This window comes from Notolabrus celidotus, chromosome 15, assembly GCF_009762535.1.
Source record: "Notolabrus celidotus isolate fNotCel1 chromosome 15, fNotCel1.pri, whole genome shotgun sequence".
NCBI lineage: Eukaryota > Metazoa > Chordata > Actinopteri > Labriformes > Labridae > Notolabrus > Notolabrus celidotus.
Genome location: NC_048286.1, coordinates 13,572,742 through 13,593,482, shown reverse-complemented (window position 1 = coordinate 13,593,482; position 20,741 = coordinate 13,572,742). Strand labels below are relative to the sequence as shown.

Sequence of the window (20,741 nt, the reverse complement as noted above, 5' to 3'; positions counted from 1 at the left end):
GCATTCTTGGGCCCAAATCTAAGATTGGCTGTTTGCATTGTCAGAGATAAGACTTGTGTTTAAATCTGATGTACGAGTTGTGTGACAACAGGCTGCAAGTATTTTTTGCTGTATTTGTAACACATTTCCACTTGGTAGTAGTTAAATCTGTGTTGATATAATGTACATTGTCTTTATTCATGCTTAAAAATTGAAATGGTGTAAATGTCGCCACTTTGTTGTGCTACTTTTTAAATTTAAAAAAGGCATATGCACAGGAATATAACATCTTTAAGATACTTTAATAAGCAGTCACAGCAGGAAATGTGAATAAATAAACAAAATGTAATATGTGTGTGCATACATGCTTCATGCCCCTTCTCTACACAAGTCAGTGCTTTGATTGGACCACCCAGTCAAAAGAGACAAGATCCGCCCTTGTGCTAGAGGTCACAAAGTGAAACCCCATTACAAATTACAAACAGGCCAAAATTGATGTGCAACAAGAGAGGTAGATTTGAAAAGGCTAAAATGTGCACCTTAGTGCCATGTTTTTTGGAATAAGACATCTTGTAAGGTCGTATACAAATACTGCTCTTACTTTCCAAGTTTCTAATGTAGATTAAAACTCCTGTGAGGACACTTTAGCTGGTTCCAAAACAAACTGAATTTAAAACTAATATGACCTCCTAAAGCAAACAATGCAACGAGGAAAAATATTAATCTGTTCTCTGTTGTTACTCTGAAAGGCTGATGCAGCTGTCATCAGGTAGGTGTAAAGAGATTGACAGCACCCTGCAGGAACAGTCTTTGTTTACATTTTGCACAAAAGAGATCAGAAGTGAATGATACATTGTGTTGTTATAATGAAGCACGATTAGATTTTGCATCAGAAAAACAGTTACTTGTTCATGGAGGGAACAAGTTCAGCAGAGAGATAAGATGTACTTCTTCGATTCCAAGATAGGCAACATTAAATTTGTTACAGTGGCTTTATGTTACTTAATTTTTCTGATTGTTTTGAATTTTCCCAGACGGAAACTCTTTTTACAAACTCCAATACCATAAGAATGCCAGCCATAGAGTATAGGGTAGGAATAATGGATTCCTTATCAGGACATTTAACATGACCACCCCTTCAGGTCGAAACGACAATGCAAAAGTAAAAGGGAAAAAAAGGTGTCGACTTAAACTGCATGTCAAATGACGCAGAAATACAAAATACAAAATGAAATGTTAAGTTGGGGTCAAAAAGTTATTTGGACAACTTGATCCTTTTTGTGTATTTTCCATTGCTTGCATTTAGTAGGTAATACTGTACCTGCAGTGCAGATTGAGAACATTTGTTGCTATCTATGCAGAGTACCTATCCAATTAGTAATCATTTCACTGCCTTAGTTCTTAGCCACCACTTATGGTTTCATCTAAGAATAGACTGAGGATCCAGGACATCCTAGTTGATTAGGAGATGATAGACAAGAGAGCAGGAACAGGTGTGTCAGTGGGAGGGACTTTGATATGAAAAGGCCAAGCTGAAAGTGTGCAAATAGATCTCTTTGTCTTTCTCCTCTTGAGTGAGGCACAAATTAAAATCTAGGTTAAAGGATTGAGTCAGAAATTTGCATATCAATGGTTCTCACAGGAGAACTGATTTAACACAGCCCACCTCTCTCAAATATACACTTGTGGTTACACAAAGTACCTTAGGTAAGTCAAGGTTTTATTCAAGTGTCAATCTGCAAGCATGCCATTACATTATGACTGCTGGGAGTTGATTTGAGATGACAGTCTGCATGATAAAGTGAAATTGCCCTGCTCTAACAGTTGTGCTGGGAAACTGGTACTGCAGATTTATTTTCTACTTATGCATCAGATGAAAGGCTGGACTATTCAAAAACTGGGGCCTGGTAGGCTGATGAGTTTCAGGACTCATACCTTTGTCCAAGGTCAGATTCAGACTTTTTTTTACTCGGGTGGCCCATCTGAGGCACCAGTGGCGGAGTCCATTTATTCTTTACTAGGGTTAGCCAAACTGGGGCACTGACTATTGTAGTGCTGTCCAGGCATTAGAAGCATACCCCAAACTAAGGGGGGTCATCTCCACTAATCACATCTTCTTAAAGGTCTAACTTAAAGGAATCCAGAAAATGTTCCTTGTTGTATATAATTATTAACCTTGAAAGGTAACTTAAAATCTATGGTAGTCCAAGCTACAAAACTCTCTATGATATTAATGATCACATGAACATACTATTAAATACATACAATTTTAGAATTTTACCTAAATTATTAAAAAAAATATTATCTATTTAGTTTTTGTAAATATTTTGACACTGGCTGTTGAGTGAGTGGGTTTTAATATTACGAAATTATTAGAAATTTATGACAAATAAATGTCTAACCAATCATAAAAAAATACACATCAAGTCAGACCCATACATGTGCAAAAAAAACCACTTTGCTCCTGCTCTGTCTGTCTCTTTACATCTGAGCAAACTCATATCTTGGCTGTCTTTTCTATTAACTCGCTTGCTATCCATCTGTATGGCTATCTAGCTATCTCTCTGCTCTTTACACCACTATGCTTGTGTGTGGACCAGGGCCCGTATGCACGTACACAAACGGGACCATTAGTCATTAGTACCGTTATGAAACGGCCCATTTGGCCGTAGTGTTAGCAGCATGCACGACTAAGTAATTGGCCAATTATCTAATCATGCCATGAAAGTGAGGCTGGTGCAAAACTTCATATGTCCATGGAACCTACTGGAAAACCCCTATCCAACAAATTTGAATTGCGCAGGCCTACTACGCATAAACAACAATAAACATTGTGAGCGGTACCGGTGTGACTCTCAAGAACTCCATCCTTTAAACAGCCTAACAGGTGCGGTAATCCTGCCGTTCGCACCTGTAATGATGGGGTCTACCACCATTAAATTGAATGCTTTGTTGGGGCGATAACCTGTCTCAACGGTACCGCTAAGCGATTTTTTTTCACCATTAGTACAATTGACAGTATTCATTGCTAATCGCTGGACGTGCATACAGGCCCAGTTCACCATCTTTGCCCATAAAGCTCATGGCTTAACCAAGCGGCATCATCTAGTACCTCAGCTTAATATCTTTCAAGTCCAAAGTCAAAGTTTAAAGTACTAAGATAGGGCCACATAGAAATGCAAAGAAAGCATGTGTAGCCTGTCACAACACAAACGTAACAGTTGTTTTTAACATAAGTCCTACCTCTGACAAGACAAATAGCCAGGCTTAGTTTATGTTTTTGGGGTGGCCTGTCAGATTTAAAAGGCAGGCCCGCAGGCCACCCTTTGGATCTGCCCCTGTGACTGTTATTGCATTATTTGTGAGAACTTTAATTCAAGTTTTGAAGCTGAGATGATTCAACATTGATATTTTTTTTCGCACGGGTTAATTTGTCTTTCTTTGTCTTTTAAATTCTTTTCAAATTCTGATAAGCAAACTGAATTGAGAACAAAAAAAATCCCTGGTCCCTTTGTAGGTTTTACGGTGGAAAGTGCTCTGAAATGGGTCCCTGTGGTGTGGCAGTTTGGCCTGCAGTGTTCATCTCTGTGAAGAAGTAAGACATTTTTTTTATTTTTTTCTGATTTTTCCTCTGATTCTTCATTATGTCTTTTGTGTGCCCCCTCTGACTGTCATTTCAGGTGTTTTTGTGGCAGGACCACCAGTCATTGATTTTATGACTAAATCAAATTGCTTTAAGAGTGCTTAAAACTGACATTTTGACTGCTGATAAAGTCGAAATGATTGTCCCAGTAGTTCTAGTGTTAAGGGTGGGATGAAGCAGCATACATTGATTTCCTTTTGGTCAAGGTGACAAATAGATAACATGCTCCGAAGTGAGAAAAGGCTTTTGTTATTAAAAGTTTGCACTACACAAAAGCAGTTGGCTTGAATGTTATCAGCGAGTTAAATGGCTTTTTGCAGTCGTCATAAGGAGCATAGATATAATTCATAAAAGGTCCCACTGTATGTCCTTATCAGTCAAGTATTGTGTTATCATCTCATGGTTAGGGTGTACAGCCCATGTTTACATTCAGAATACAACACCTAGTGGCTGAAGTAATTTTTATTGGAAACAGAGGAAGAGGAAGTCAGGTTACACACAAGGAAAGAGGCAGAAAGTCTGCATCAGTAGGGGGTTAGGGTGGCCATTAAGTTCAGACAATATTCAACCAAGAGAGCTGAGGTCGTGTGCTTTGAAGGCCAAAAGTCAATTTGAGTTATTTCAAACTGCTTTAGCTACAGCATATACAAAACATGACTTCACATTCTTCTTTTATAGTTTCTTTATCTTCCAAACTGAAGCCAAAACCTCAGTATTTTTTCACAACCCTAGTTATATCTGAGTTCATGATTCTTGATTTCTGCAAAAGGAAGTCAAAGTCAGATCGATTGAGAATCTACATATGAAAATACACGGATGAGAGATGAAAGAGAAAAAACAAAAAACCCAGAAGGCTTGTAAAAGGATTGTACCTGACATTCAAAGTAAAAGCATCTGCAAAACTAGAGTCACATGTTTCAGAAAGTCTAACAAAGGGAAAATAGTAGTTTGTTTTAAATTATACCATACCTCATTTAAATACTAATCTAATCAATTCTAACTGAACAGCAGGAATTTTAAAATGCTCACCCCACATTTATTATGGTGACAATGATGAGCCAGTTGTAGTAGCACCACAAACATCCCCTGTGGATGTGATGAAATTAATCATACTCGCATAGAAGCAATTTTTCACCAGCTGCATGCTTGGCTAGAAAACCGAAATAATTTTGCACTTGCAGCTAGCTATTATCATTTCATCACTTCATGAATGATCAGCCACAGAGAAGGCTAAGAATCATAGACATGAGGAGGACTGTCAGGGCATCTTTTAAGCTAAAAACACTGTGTTCTCTATAAAAAAAAAACATGCACCTTTTGGGTTTACTGGTAGGTGCAGTCAGCTTGCTCTGAAAATTTTAAATCCAAGAGATATTAAATGACATCAGGCCGTTTAATAGGCCAAGACCACTTAAAATCCCCAAATGAACACATACTGACAATCGTTTTTGGAGAAAGGTCAGAAACACTATTGGTCACAAACAGAAATATAAATGAATATAAAAAATATGATTATATCAGAACTTCAAGAAAATAAAAAGACTGACTTCTCACAGCTCTGACTGAGTTTTATCACAAAGTTACACCAAATGACAGGTGATAGAAGTGCGCCACAACTCTCAGGATTATTTTCAGACATTTTAAAATTGTCCGCAACTGAGACACAGCATGCAAAGTTGTTTGGTTTCAGGCTGGAGTTGGTATAACTCAGCAGGCGCATTCCTCCATCTGTTCAGAGGAACAGACAAACTTTGCACCTCACTTTTAGCAGCTTCAGAGAAACTAGAGTTAAAAAAAATCAGGCTGGCTTCACCTTAACATCATAGAGCTTTTTGTAATTTTAAAATGTGAAAATAATTAGAACAACAAAGAAAAAAGGCCTGTTGTTCACTACGCCCAACACTTGACATTTTGGGGGGGAAACACTGCAAATTACAGTAAGGTTGAGTGACTCGCCTCTGCTGTGTCCACTTTGGAGCAGATTAAGTTTGGTTTATGAGTTGCAGTTCATGGCTCATGAAAATGCTACACAGTACTGAATAAAGCCTCAGTGCCTGTCTATGTATCTTAACATAAATTCTTGTAAATATATGCAGATGTTTATAGATCAGTGTTTGAATTTTGTCATCCACAAAGTGACCTTTAATCAGATCTCCCAAAGTGCCTTTTTGTGGATGTTTATGCAAATAAGCACCATGAACCCAAAATAGATCCTTAACTCAGCAGATACATTTTTTTTAACTCAATACATTTACACTTTTATAAATGATAAACTAAAATTATAAATGTTAAACCATGAATTTATCACTGCATTCATTACACATTCAAAATCATGGCTCCAAATTGTTAAACCTGTTCAATGAAAGTGTCTCAGCTCGACTTGTGCCTCATAACTGAATCTAATATCTTGTCTGTTTACCTGTTAAATGAGACACGACCTTTTCAGCAGGCTTTCACTCTGAGCTCCTCTGCAGCCCTTTCCTTTCATTTAAAGAGCAACTGCTTTCTGATCACGTTCTCATAGTCTGTAACATACAGTCAAGCCCAGCATCTGAATTGACCATGCGAGGAACAATATTATAATTGCCCTCCCTATGAAGAGTACAGCAAAAGGTTGATTTTCACACAGGAGCTTTCAGAAGTAAATACAGCTTTTCATACTATTTGCATGTTGTCTCAGTGGGAACATACAAGTAGTTTTGTATGGAGTGACTGTGCAATATCTCACAGTCTAACATTTTGTTGATGGTAGAGGTAATACGAACACATATTTGCATAAGATTGTTAAGGAAGGAGGAATACATTAATTCAGAAAAATGTGCCTAGATTCTATGATATGTGCATCATCCAGAAACCCTACAGATGACACAACCAAAAACTACACCCAGCTCAAACAATTACCAACACTAGGTGACACACTTGTTGCTGCCGCATTTAAGATACTGAAATTTGCCTATCACCATTTCTGTCAGAACATGTAGAATAAATGTGTTTTTTTTCCAACAGTCACAGCCACACATGGTTAGTATAACTTTTGCCCACCTCATACGTTTTCCTAATAACACCGGTTTGTTTTCATTGGCAATTTATACAGTTTATTTTCTCATTTAATCTCATTTATTCAAAGTAAGACACACATTTCCGTTAAGCTTATCGTTTTTCTTTGTTTAAGTTACCTGGCTGTGGGGAGTGGTCCTTCCTGAATGAACAAAAGGCGTGGCCAAAGACTGTGAAAACTTTTGAACTGGAGCCAACTCAGTGGAACAGACCAAACGCTCTGATGTCAGAGGGGGGTCTGGGTTTAATTGGGTTTAATGCATTAAGTTGAACTTTGTGTCCATAATGTGTATCCCTTGTGTTGCATTTGGTTTGGTCAAACCATCATATAATCACTTGTTTGCTGTGCATTTTGCTGCTCATTACTCTGCCACCGACGAAAGAAACCAACAAGTAACAAAATACAGATTTAAAGACTTTATTGGTTTAAAAATAATTATTAAAAACATAAAAACGAAGTTCCTCCGGTCACATGGGTGGTACCCCCTCCATGGCTACAGATTCTTATCAGCCGTCTTGCTGGACAAATGAACATTTACTGATCACTTTGATACTGACAGTCAAGTTAAAATATGAATCTGCTTATTTATTATAAATTACAGTTAATTAAACATTTCCACTGATGGCAATGTTAAAAAAATCGGCTACACTTCTGCAAGAATATATTTGTTGACATTTGTGACCTCATTCAGCTCTTCTCCTTCTCTGAGCTTTGCAGCGGGCATACCTTTAAACGTAAGAGGCAAATTTCACATATTTTAACAGTTATCACTTTTGCTTATGGTTCAAGCTATTTTGTTTGTGTCGATCAACACCTAGAGATGCACTTACCAGCTCTTCTGCTGCTTCCTCAATTGCAGGACAGGATATTGCTCTGCTTTTCCCCATCAGAAATGGTTGGGGACTCGTAGCTCCTCAGGCTGCTCTCACAACTGTGTCCAGTAACTGTCATCAGCCCCAACTCTAAAAACCTGCCTGAGACATAAACTACCATTTTTTGTAACTTTAGAAAACTAATGGAAACTAATGTGTTTAGCACAGTGTCGATAAACAATGTGCTGGACTCCTGACTACTGATTGATTGCACATGCAGTGTCAACAGGTTGTCTCTTGTGCATTTTAGCTGTTGGGAATTCATTACTCGTGTTATGGGTTTTGACCAATCAGATTTAAGTATTTTTACACAATCAGGTACTAATTATAGCTCTACAGCTGACCTCATTTATGGGCCAAGCTCTCATAATTTTGGTTTGTAAATGTGGAAGATAAAAACCCAACTTGTCTTTAAAAGTACTCGTGTGTCTCTCTTGCTCCCTAACAACCAGAGAGCCGCAAACTCTGGATCAATACCTCAGAGTTGATCATAATAACATGTAAAGGTAAAACAGTTGGTAAAACAAATGTTTAAAAAAGAGGAGAAAAAGAGACTGAAATAGAAATTGAAGATATGATTTGAACTCCATTGATTTTTCATATAACCCTTAGAATCTTAATTTTGCTTTTCACATCTTTGTTGTTTAAATCAGGGTATTTCACCCACTCATGAATGTTTTATTTTAAAATGTATCTTTGCATTGAGAGTATTAAATCCTTCTGGGCTTTCATTACTAGAGGTACAGAAAATGTAAATTACAGTGCAATAGTTTTTCAATATTACCATGAATTTTAACTCAGAGGGAACTGAAACATAAAACAGAACTACAACTGAAAAATCCTCACTCTTTGAACAGAAAACAAAACAATCTCTATGAGCTGAGATGGGGACATTTCATCAGAGTTGCATGGATTTAATGCCTGCATCTATGAGCCTCAGATTGTGGAGTTTTTGGTATCCAGAGACATGAAGGCATTTAGACCTAATCCTACTGAACTCAAGTCAACCATGGATTTTAGTGCAGATTTGTGAAAGGTCGTTGATTTTATATAGGGTTTATCTGGGGATATTAAGCCTTAGGGTGTTTGATGACTCAAGGTTTTATTTATTGAGTAAGTATAGGTCTCAAATAAGAATCTAGTCTCATCTGGCTTTGGATGACTCATCAGATGCAGAGTGGACCTAGGTGCAGAATGCAACTTGTAATAATTATTGGTTTTGCTTATTTAGTTCAAAACTGAATTAATGCCTTGAAATTGATGGGACATTTCCTGTTGTTTTCCTTCAGTTTTGATGCCCCTGGCATGTTGAGAAAACCCTTTGAAGGAAATCCTTTATCCTTGGAGTGTAGCTGACCTAATTTGAATAAAATGGAATTTCTGCAACTAAGCCTTTTACCCAAAAGTAAAAAGGCACTTTTTTCACCCTTGGTTGACAACGGCAGAGACGAAAACTCCAGAGGAAGAGAAAGTGCAAGCTGACTATGTGTTGGAGTAACATGGAGCCTCAGAGCAAGGGCATTGCTTGTAAATACTGACACAGAGAGGCAACACCCCGGGGGGTGTGGGGGGGTTAAGCTTTTGAGAAAGGCTTCACAGCTCACAACATTTCTCAAAACAAAACAATAAAAGAAGTCACAATGATATCCCATTCCTACGAATGCTATCACAGAACCCATCACCTGTTGCTTGACGACAATATATGCCTCTGAAGACAATGTCAACTTTTTGCACATTTCAGTGTAGCCAGCAGCTATAAACACATTCAGTCAAGACTTTTCTTTGTTAGTATAATTTGCAACTTAGGAACCATGCGTTCATATTAAGCCAACAGTAAATTTCCCCTTTACAAAATGTCTACAAAATAAACAGTCATTTCTTGGTTTATCACCTATCCTTTAAGAGCACCCTTTTATCTGTTTCTGGTGAGTCTATGGAACACTGTAAATAATTACACAGAGGCTTCATTCTGGCTTACTTCAGCTGTATGAGCCCAAAAATGAAACTGATCTAGTTGTGGCAAAAATAAACAACATCATGTCTTGGATTCTTCGCAACCCACAGAGCACCATTTTATCTGTTTCTGGTGAGTCTCAGGTTCACTGTAAAAAGTATGTTAGACAGAGGCTTCGAGGCTTACTTCAGCTGTATGAGCCCAAAAAGACACAGATTTAGCTTACAAAAAACAGGTCTTGAATTTAACAAAACCCCATCATGTTTCATCTTCAACTTGTAGAAAGTGGAAATGAGAGCTCTGTAAGGTCTACCCTTAAATAACCTTTAAAATGCTTGTTTTTTGAGCGCAGATCAGAAATGCAACCTTCAACAGAGTCAAGTAGATTTGTTGTTCAATGTAATTTTTACAGTAGTTAGTAGATAGTTTGCTGCACTACATTTATCTGTTCAAAGGGCTAATGAAGTTTTCACATTACCACCAACAGGTGCTGGGATATCATTATGGAGGACAGGGGTGGGTGTGGCTCAGTGGTAGGTTGGCTCTCAGTCTGAGGGTTGGGGGTTGAATCCCCGGTCCTGCTGTAAACATGAAGAAGTGTCCTTGGTTAAGATGTTTAAACCAAAACTGCCCCTGATGGCTGTGCCAGGGGTGTGTGAATTGGATTAGTTGATATCAATTGGGGCTTTACATAGTAGCCTCTGAATAAATTTGGTGTGAATTGGTGTGAATATGTGACAGGTAAAAGTGCTTTGAGTGGTCAGAAGACTAGAGGAAGAGCCATATCAATTTTAAATTCAGTCCATTTACCACTGTGTCCCACCTGCTGTTTCTTCCAATGCTGCTTATTTTTTTCTGTACCTACCAAAGCCTGCTGATATGTAATTGGTCAACTCTGACAACGAACATGCTATAAACAGAAACCAGAACCTGTAACATACTATAATCCAGGCTCCAGAAACAGATTCTACATTTTGAGCAGAATCTGTCAATAGAGATTGCTTGAATTATAAAAAGGATACAAGATGTACGGTAATCGGTATACTGGTGGAATTTTATTGAGCTTTAACATGACTCTTAAGGTTAAAAGATCTCTTGAGCAGCTTGGGAAGCTGTGACTGAAAGCTTAAGTATGATCCAGTAACTGCCCTCAATAGGGTGATGGCTGCAGAATAAAAACCCTCATACAATGGTGACAGGCCTCAAGGTGTCTTAAGCAGTTTGACAGTGCAACTCAGCAGGCGTACACTCAGTCCTGCTCAGGTGGCACAAGTGATAAGCCAAGCTCATTGTAGTTGTATGACTCCCAGGTGATTTTTCCTAGGATGTGAGCAGTGCAGTCCAGTCTGATTATGCATTACTGCTGCTGCAAGCCGTGACCTCCTCCTCTGAGTCAATGTGCCACATAACACTAAAACAGCATGTTGAACAAATGCTTCATGTGGGGTTACTTTTGACCTCTTTGTTCTCTGATAAGAGTGGCATTGACTACATGAACTAGTGGTTAAACCCTCCAGTTCATTGCACTGTGGAGGGAGGCTATTGCAAATGACCATTCTAGGTACTAAGGTTGGCAACTACTGTACATTTCTTTGAACCCAACGATGTTGTCACTTTAAAAAAAAAAAAAGCTTCAACTGCACTGTGAACTTCACTTCAACATTTCTTTATCACAAGCAAAGAACCATCAATGTGAAATGAAGTGTGACATCCCATATCCTCCAAATACTGTTTACCAAAGCAGATTATCATAGTTGACTGAGCTTGAATTGAGGTTACACAAGACCTGATGTTGTGCTTCAGATAAACATATGGCCTTGCACTCCAGAGGCTGACTTTGTGTCTTGCATTATTTTGTTGCACACCAAGTATGCATCTGAAACAAACTTGGTGCAAGGAAAAACAAGTCATGTTCTGATCCCCTATTTTTACTGTCTTTTATTTATATAAATAAATATTTCGAAAATAATCTACTTTTGTTTTGCTCTAAATCGTTGTTTCCATTTTCCCTGACTTGATGTTGGATTCTTCTTCTTATGACCTTTTTATAGTCCTGTAATGCATTTCTTTCTTACCTCTTTATTTGCTGTGATTTATTGCTCTATTGCCATTGAAAATCCATCTGTTTCATCACTTTTATTCTGTTTGTCTGCATCTGTTCTTGTTGTGCTTTGGCAATGCATTTTGTTCTTGCATTATTTGAACTTTCCAGACTTCTGTCTGTCTGGCCTGACTGTTAGAGGTTTATTCTGTTATCCTCCTGAGTTCAAGACTTGCTTTGTCAGTCAAAGCAGTTTGATAACATTTGCTTTTAAAAGGTGCTGTATAAATAAATATACTATTATTATTAAACTGTGGATGCAAATTGACCTCTGTATAAATTGTACAAGAAAATATGTTGCACACTTCAGCTGAAGCGTATCAGAAAGAATGAGCCAAGCTAATTGACATTGCTTCTTCATATGTTGTCTGGAGGAAAACTTAATTTCACAGTGTGAATAAGCAAGTATATGTTTTGAATTTATTTAATTTATATAGAGGTCTACAATAGGGGGATAAGTTGAATTGATATTTAAAGTTTTTCTTTAAATTGCAGCAATTATGCAAAGTGGTGCATATGCTGCGCTTTATATTTACTCCACAATTTTTACTTCATTATGTGTGACCGGTACTTCAGAGATTCAGGTTAAATGTGTGAAAGTCTGAATACAAACAGCAGAGCACATCCATGAGAGACTTACATTTTGAAACACAAACACTGTGCTAAAAAGAGTCAGGCCAGAGGTTGTTCAGTTTATACACCAGCGTAAGTGTATCAAAAGGAAACAGAAAAACATGTTCAGGGGGATGAAATCTCTAGAACGGAAATTGTGGGAGACTCTTTAATGAGACCAGTGTAACTCTACAGGAAGGGAAGAATTATTCTCACCACTGCCTCCAGCTTTCATCAACACATACAAAGTTCAGCTTAAACTTCAACACTTTCTTGCTTGTTGATGTGTCTGTACATGTGCTGCCATGACCTCATGCAATTGTGCGTGTGCACATTTGCATGCTTTTTGTTTCCTTGCCTGTGAAGATAATCCAAGTGTTTATTTTTTTCGCAATTTGGATCTGAAGTGGATGATTTGAAAGAATGTTTCGTTGTTTGTGTTATCAGGACTGTTGGGAGTCTGAAGTGTGAGTTATTAAGCTGAAGATGAAAAAATACTTGTCAATAGTGGTCTTTGTTTTTCCAAAGCCTTTATCTCTGAATGGACACTTATTCTCAGTTAAAACCTGAATAAAACCCATTTTTTCTGCAGTTGAATCTTTTAAGAGTTGTCGATGACTTTTTTAAAACTGTGATTATTTAATTTTAATTACATGCACACATCTCCATTATTTTGTAATTCGAAACTACTTTTAGGTCTAAATTAATAGCGTAAAGCAATCCTTATGAGTGTCTTGACTTGGGAATCACATATATGCAGTAAAATGTACTTTATGATCTTTACTTTCAGATTTATTATTCAAATAAATGCTGCACTGTTACACCAGTGTGGTCTGAAACCATGGCTTAAAGGTAAAAGGCAGTGTTTAATGAGCACTTTGAAGGCAGCTTGAAATGTTCGTTCTTTAAAATACAGTGTTTATTTTTAAATGATAATTTTGCAATAGTAGTAGTGATGGGAATTACGGCTCTTTTTAGAGAGCCGGTTCTTTTGGCTCCGCTCACTACAAAGAGCCGACTCTTTCGGCTCCCAAGCGGCTCCTCAGATTTTTTCTTGTTTGAATGACTGTATTACCTAAAATAATGTTAAATTATATGTCAAATGAATTACTAATGTAAAAAACATACATTATATCAAATGTTTATCATTTAAAAGGCTTTATTTATATACTCAACATGGAGCAGAGTTCTACAGAAATTAAATTATAAAGTACAAAAAACAAGACTCATCTCAGTTAGACAAAAAGGTCCAATCTCTAATTGCATGTATATTATTTATAAACTTTTAAACACCTTCATTAACAGCAGGTTCCCTTCACTGTCTTTATTCTTCACTTATTGCACTGATGGATAAACAGTTCTAATGTCCATGACCTGGATGACTGAGATCCTTCACAAACAGTCTAATGTGCCTTTGCAGGTTTTTTGTGGACCCTGATTGATGACACTTTCACCTTGCACAGTCTACACTCTGCCTTTAAACAGTCTATGCCGTTGAACTATGTCTAAATTTTATTATTTCCTGCAGTCACTCGTTTCCTCACCTTTCCAGTGCGTTCTCTCTGTCGCGCACGTTCTCCCTTTCGTCTCCCTCCTGTTGGTGTGCTCACTGTGCTGTGTCTGTAACCCCTCCCCTCCCAGTTCTGCTCAATGTAGACACGTGATTGGTCAAGACGCCACCATGTCTTGACCAATCACGTGAGGCTTTAACAGAAAAAGACGAGAGATTGTATTTTAAGAGGATAGCTTGAGAAAGACAGGAAATGTTGGAAAGGGAGGGGGAATGACCTGCACCAAATCATGCGGGGCACTGATCCTACAACCAGTGCGACAAGGACTGGAGGCTCTGTACATGGGGCATCCCCTCTATCAACTTAGCTAAACTAGCGCCCCAGCTGGTCTCGACTGGCCAGCAGTCAGTTGCCACCCGTTAGGAAGCGCTGAAGTTAACTTCTTTGATTTAGTTCATCCACACACAACCAAACAGTACACTGCTGACAGACATCAGGCTGAGAAGCTGCACCTGTATGCTTCGCTTGTAGCTGGTACTTTTCAAAGTACTTCAATGCTTCACTCCTCAAGTGAGCTGTCTGGGAATTTTTGTCTTAAGTGCAATGTGTTATTCAAAACTGCAGTGTTATTTTCCATCATGGCAGCAGCAGGAAGACAATGTGGCATCTTAAGTCAAGTGTGCTGAAAGAGAATGAATAGCACACTATGAAAATGAATGTTAAATTCTGACCCAAATCACGCTGCAATAAACATGTAAATGCTGAAATACTACCCTTCTTTTCATGGTTGGAATTTTCTGTCTCAAACACCAAAAAAAGTACAAACCTAACATTGCAAGCTGTTTTTAAAGGGCATATGTGATGATGATACTACTTGATAAGCATGACAATGGTATTTGTCCAACCATTAAGAGAAGGGATTCATTGGCTTAGCATTAACCCCTTCTCACTGCTCATTTTATTGATTAGATCAAATGTTGTTCCGTGCTAAAATACCAAACCACTTAGCAACCAAGGTGGGAAAATGGTTTCAAGTGCAATGAATCTGAAACATTAACTTTTTAACAAAACACTGACTCACTCCGCCAAGTTATCTGGGTCATATTTTTGTAATTATTCATTCATTATTTCATCTTTGATTTTGAACTTAACCTTGTTTCTGTCTTCAAGATGCTGCTTCTCCTGTTTCTCATCTTGTGTCATCCTTACCCTATATAGACCCAGCTGGGTCTTGTTTACCCATGATTGTCTACGTATATATTCCGACCACCAGTTTGTGCTACCTATATTCCACCATTGAACCAGACTTTTTATATCAATGCTGCCTATAAGATTTACATGAAACGTGCAGTTTCCTCTTGATGTGAATATGTAAAAATGAAAGTATTCATGTACTTACTACAATTTCATGTCAATTAATTTTCTGTTTAAGGATACAGTAACTTCTCTGTCTCACATATTATTTCCACCAACACCACAAATTGTTGAAATGGAAAACTTAGTTTAAGTGCTAATTTGACTGTCCCCTGTCCCCTGTGGTTTAAAGGAACCATCACTACTGGGCTGATGAGAGTGTCTACAACCACAAGAAAACATCCTATTCAGCAAAACACTTAATTTCATAAGCTAAATTTGTTTCTCCTTCTGGGGAGAGACATTTTTGAAATGCTGTGATTATCTTGCAAACATAGTTTAAAAGCATAGCTGGCAGCTCAAATGAAGCTTTGCAGAATACTTCTCAGTGCTTTTTAATTTCATAGCAATAAAATGCAATTTAGTTTTCTTCTATAGACTCCTCAGTTTGTCTTTTTCAGGTGGAGGGGGCTGATGCGGAAAGCTGGAAGTGGCGGTATGAAAGTATTACACATATTTCTTATCTTTAGGTACATAACAGTAGACCTCCCAGGAAGGTGATGATGCTGTAGTGTGGGAAACATACACACTCAGTATGACAAGAAAAGTGACACTGCTTGTGTGAGCTGGCTTGTCAGACACTGCACCCACTCACTGAGGGTGAAGAAATATGTTGATCGCAGCAACTTGAGTTCCCAGAGGGTGATTCCAATATGGCATGCTTCACTGACATGCTATTGGTGTCTTGCTAAATTTGCCCTGCAAAAAGCACCGCCTTACAGGATGTCACTTTCACCGCTTTGGAGTAGACTTGCGTGTAACTATTTTGGTTCAAGGCCCATTTTTTGACTATGTTGTGCTTCATATGTCACAGTGCTGGGAATTTGTTGCATAATATGTCTGTCTCAGACTCTTCTTGTGAGCTTGAATTCAAGGTTCACTTGATGCCATAATGTGCCTCTTGATCCATTATACTAGACTAAGCTGTACTACGATGCAGTTAAAGCTCTTCTCCAAACCTTTAGAGATTTGAGACATCTGCTGCACTCATTACTGCTCAGTGTGAGAGGAAAAACATGATCGTGTCAAATTAAATTTTTTTTTACTGAAGATTCGCTCTCTTTGCACAAGACCTAAGCCATATGGTGTTCCCCAGTGAGTGAAAGCACTGCAAATATAATTGTAGCAATATACGAGTCTTTATCAGTTAATCCTCAAACACCCTGGGGGGAAAAGATGTGTCTCGGGGAAATCTTCTGAGATGGAAATTCTTTGCAGTGCTTCTACTAGGATCACTCATCAGAGGATTTCGCTGTTTTGCTTGAAATAAAATTAGCTTATTTAAAGATTTGATCAAATTAGGTTTCCACAATAATGATTTGACCTTGAGGTCACAGGTAAATTACGTCTGTATGTTTCATCCAAAGCAGTCGTCTATTTTCTATGAATAATTGCAAAGTTGGCTTTGCATCATCGGTGAAGACTGAATGAAAAACGAACAAATGACAAAACTGCTTTCTGAACCAGGCTGTGAGCATGTTTATTTCTAGCATAAAAATTTGAACATTGGACCATGGGATCTCCTTGGCCTATTTAGCTACTTGAGTGAACACTTAAGGGAACTTCAGTTTGCACATTTTTGCATTAGCTTAAATAAAAAAAAACAGAGGTTAATGCTCAGGTAAGCCTCTTGATTTTTTTACTTTTTATTCATTAAACACTTTTGTTAAATCTCAGCAATACTTACAGCAATACATAAAATACATTTGATGAGTAACACTGCAGAAACTGATGGTTTACAAGGACACTTGCACAGCACCTTGTGATATGGTCAGTGATATACAGTGGGCATACAGTGGGGTATTCATACCCCTTCACTTTTTCTTCAATTTGTTATTTTACAGCCTTATTCCAAATTGGATTAAATTTTCCCCTCAACAATCTACACAGCCTTTTTAACATCTGGCAAGGGACTACGGATGTAAACTAGCCTTTTGGGTAATTCTGGCATATTTACAGAAGTGTTAATTAATATGCATGGTCCTTTTAGATAATAAATAAAATAAACAATCTACACACAATACCCCATAATGAAAACGTGAAAAATGTTTTTTAGACATTTTTGCAAATTAATTAATAATAAAACACTCAAATATTGCATGTACATAAGTATTCACACCCTTTACGCAATACTTTGTTGAAGCACCTTTGGCAGCAATTACAGCCTCTAGTATTCTCAGGTATGATGCTACAAGCTGAGCACACCTGGATTTGAGGAGTTTCTCCCATTCTTCTTTGCACATCCTGTCAAGCTTGATGAGGTTGGATGGGGAGCGTCAGTGCACAGCTATTTTCAGGTCTTTCCAGAGATGTTCAATCGGGTTTAAGTCTGGGCTCTGGCTGGGCCACTCAAGGACATTCAGAGACTTGTCCTGAAGCCACTCCTTTGTTGTCTTGGCTGTGTGCTTAGGATCGTTGTCCTGCTGGAATGTTAACCTTCGCTGTAGTCTGAGGTCCAGAGTGCTCTGGATCAGGTTTCCTTGGAGTGCTGGAGGGATGGTTGTCCTTCTGGAAGGTTCTCCCATCTCCACAGGGGAACACTGGAGCTCTGTCAGAGTGACCGTTGGGTTCTTGGTCACCACCCTGAACAAGGCCCAATTTGCTCAGTTTTGACAACAGTATCATTAGTAAATGCATGTTTTTTTTGTAATAAAAAAGTCCATAGACCTTTACAAAATAATCATATTACATTCACCGCAGAAAGAACGCTTTAGCAGGATGAGTGCTCAGTGCTCCAATATTAAGAAACAATTATTAAGCTAAATTTATATTAGTTTTGAATATTCTGCTCTACCATCTGTCAATAAAACTTCTCCAGGTTGTTGATTTTTGAGGTGTGACCTCTGGGAAAGTTAACATGAGCATTTCCCATCTCAGCTTAGATTTGGTTCAGTGTGAGGTGTGGGTGGCATTTCACAAACTCCCTAATCCCTCAAAGACATGACAGCTGCAGTTTATGTTATTTATTTCTACCTTATGTGTTGGTTACAAACATAATAGGTATAAAATGCAAGCAGTAAAAAGCTGCACTTCCTACTAATAATGTGTCTGGTTTATAGGTTGGCGAAACATTCTTACCTGAAATGTATCAGTCCACTTTTATCCTGAAAGGAAGCCAAACATAATTTATACTCGGATATGCACTACATTGGATTGTGATCCCCTGCCATTTGGCCTGTGCTGCTTTGAATTTGCTGTAGGTACCACACATGAACAAAAACGCTCTGCCTGCAGGCTTTAGATTCCCCTGAGGTACCAGGTTCATGTCGGGGAGTAAGGCTTTATGAACAGAATGCAGCAAACACAGACATAAGGTGTACTCAATCCTGTCCCTAAGGACATGCAGCATGCTCAGCTAATACATTCTTCCTGCATGTAATCACAGGTCTACAATGTGCATGGCTTCTGACAGAATTCCATTAACAGAACAGACCTAAAAATATATCCTCAAATACTGTAATAAGAAACACAGTCGCTTTGGATGTGGGGGGCAAAAAGATGCTTAAAGGTCACTTTTTCACTATGTATTTAATACATTAAATAGTGTGCATGAACCAAGAAATGAGGAATGAGCAAATAAAAGAAACTGCTGATGATACAAAGCTATTTGACTGTACAAAATGAAAACTGTAGAGGGGGGTAAGCTCAGCCAATGGAGGGCTTGATGTGTCTTTTTAAGAGCAGATTAACTTCTTGAACTTATTTGTGGCCAAAATTGATAGAGTTCTATCTCTGTCTCTCACTAGCTTTTTAAAAAATATGAGAATAATAAAAAGTAAGTGTGAGTAGTTACAAAAACTGAAGCTTTACATCCATAGAATACCTTTTGGTGTGCCTTTTTACCACATGCCAAGGACAATAATTAAACCTCTGTATTATGACCTTGGTGTCTAATAGTTAATTATACCAGTATACATTTTGAGAATACAAATCCATAAAGTTAAGAGGCATTAACAGTGATCAGTTTTGGAAACTAGTCACATCAACTCTGCACAGTTTAGGCTTAAGGTACATAAAAGTTGTTGCTCTTTTTAAACAATCTTGGTTAAGTTGAAAAATTGTAATGCACGTGACAAAGTCAACGGTTTTCGCTTTTTGGATGGTTTTCCATCAATGGCGGGAGAGGAAACAGAAGCGGGGCAAGCGCGGAGGCATCCGTGCTAGGTTAGCCGCTAGCCCACACAGACCAGCTTTACCATCCCTCATTGTGGCGAATGTACGCTCACTGGACAATAAAATGGACCACATACAGCTCCTGAGATGTGCGCAGCGTGATAGGAGGGACTGATGTGCTTTCATTTTTATTGAATCAAGGCTGAATGACAGCATCCTGGACTCTGCTATCCAACTAGCGGGGCTAACATGCTACCGCGCCGACCGAGTCATTATGGAAGGAGGTAAGACTCGCGGCGGGGGAATCTGTGTTTACACCAGTGATGCTTGGTGCCGGAATACTACTGTTGTGTACAAACATTGCTCGCAGCTTGTGGAGTTTATTATCATCAAGTGCTGACCCTTCTATTTACCCAGGGAGTTTACATCGATCCTGCTCGTCTCTGTTTACATCATCCTGACCGCTAACACCAGCGACAGGAAAGAAGCACTAAATGAACTCTACCAAGCCATCAGCGAGCAACAGACAGCGCACCCGGACGGATTCCACATCATAGCTGGAGATTTTAATCACGCAGAACTCAAGGTTGTTATGCCAAAACTTCAGCAGCATGTGGACTTTCCCAATAGAGGAGACAACATACTTGATCTGGTATACACAACCTGCAAGGGAGCATACAAGCCCCCCCCACTTGGGACTCTCAGATCACATCACCATCTTGCTGAGACCTTGCACACAGGTCAAACAGATCTGTAGAGAATGCCATTTCCGCTGCTCTTCATTCAGCCCTCACCCACCTGGACTCTAAGAACTCCTACGTGAGAATGCTGTTCCTAGATTTAAGTTCAGCATTCAACACAATCATCCCCCAACAGCTGATACAGAAACTCGGCCACTTGGGACTCAACACCTCCCTGTGCAACTGGGTGCTGGACTTTCTCACAGGGAGGCCACAAACTGTGAGAGTCGGCAGCAACTCCTCCAAAACCATCTCACAACGATGAGGCCAACTACAGAAAAGAGATGAGTCAACTGGTCCAGTGGTGCAGCGACAACAACCTCTTCCTCAACGTGGGGAAAACCAAAGTGATTGTCGTGGACTTCAGGAGAGGCCAACAGCAGCACCTCCAACTGACCATCAACGGCGCTGTTGTGGAGAGGGTGAGCAGTACCAAGTTCCTGGGACTGCACATCTCTGATGACCTCTCCTGGACTAACAACACTGCATCGCTTGCCAAGAAGGCTCAAAAACGGCTCTACTTTCTCCGCAAACTGAAGAAAGCACAAGTCCCACCCCCCATCATGTTCTCCTTTTACTGAGGTACTATCGAGAGCATCCTCACTAGCTGTGTTGCTGTGTGGTTTGGTGGCTGCACTGCCTCCTGCCAAAAGACTCGGAAGCGCATAGTGAACACAGCCAGCAGGATCATCAGTGCTCCTCTGCCCCCCCTTTTCCACACCCGCCTCACCAGCAGAGCCATCAG

At 38.9% G+C, this 20,741-nt stretch overlaps 1 protein-coding gene across 1 annotated transcript in view; it reads right to left on the bottom strand.

The window, feature by feature from the left end:
- The window catches only part of LOC117826205 (corticotropin-releasing factor receptor 2), a 62,049-nt gene extending 55,162 nt beyond the window's left edge, over positions 1–6,887 (bottom strand). Inside the window, exon 1 of the mRNA XM_034702107.1 lies at positions 6,799–6,887. The gene's annotated coding sequence lies outside the window, so the exon portion shown is untranslated. The remainder of the gene's footprint in view (positions 1–6,798) is intronic.
- Positions 6,888–20,741: the final 13,854 nt, after the last annotated feature.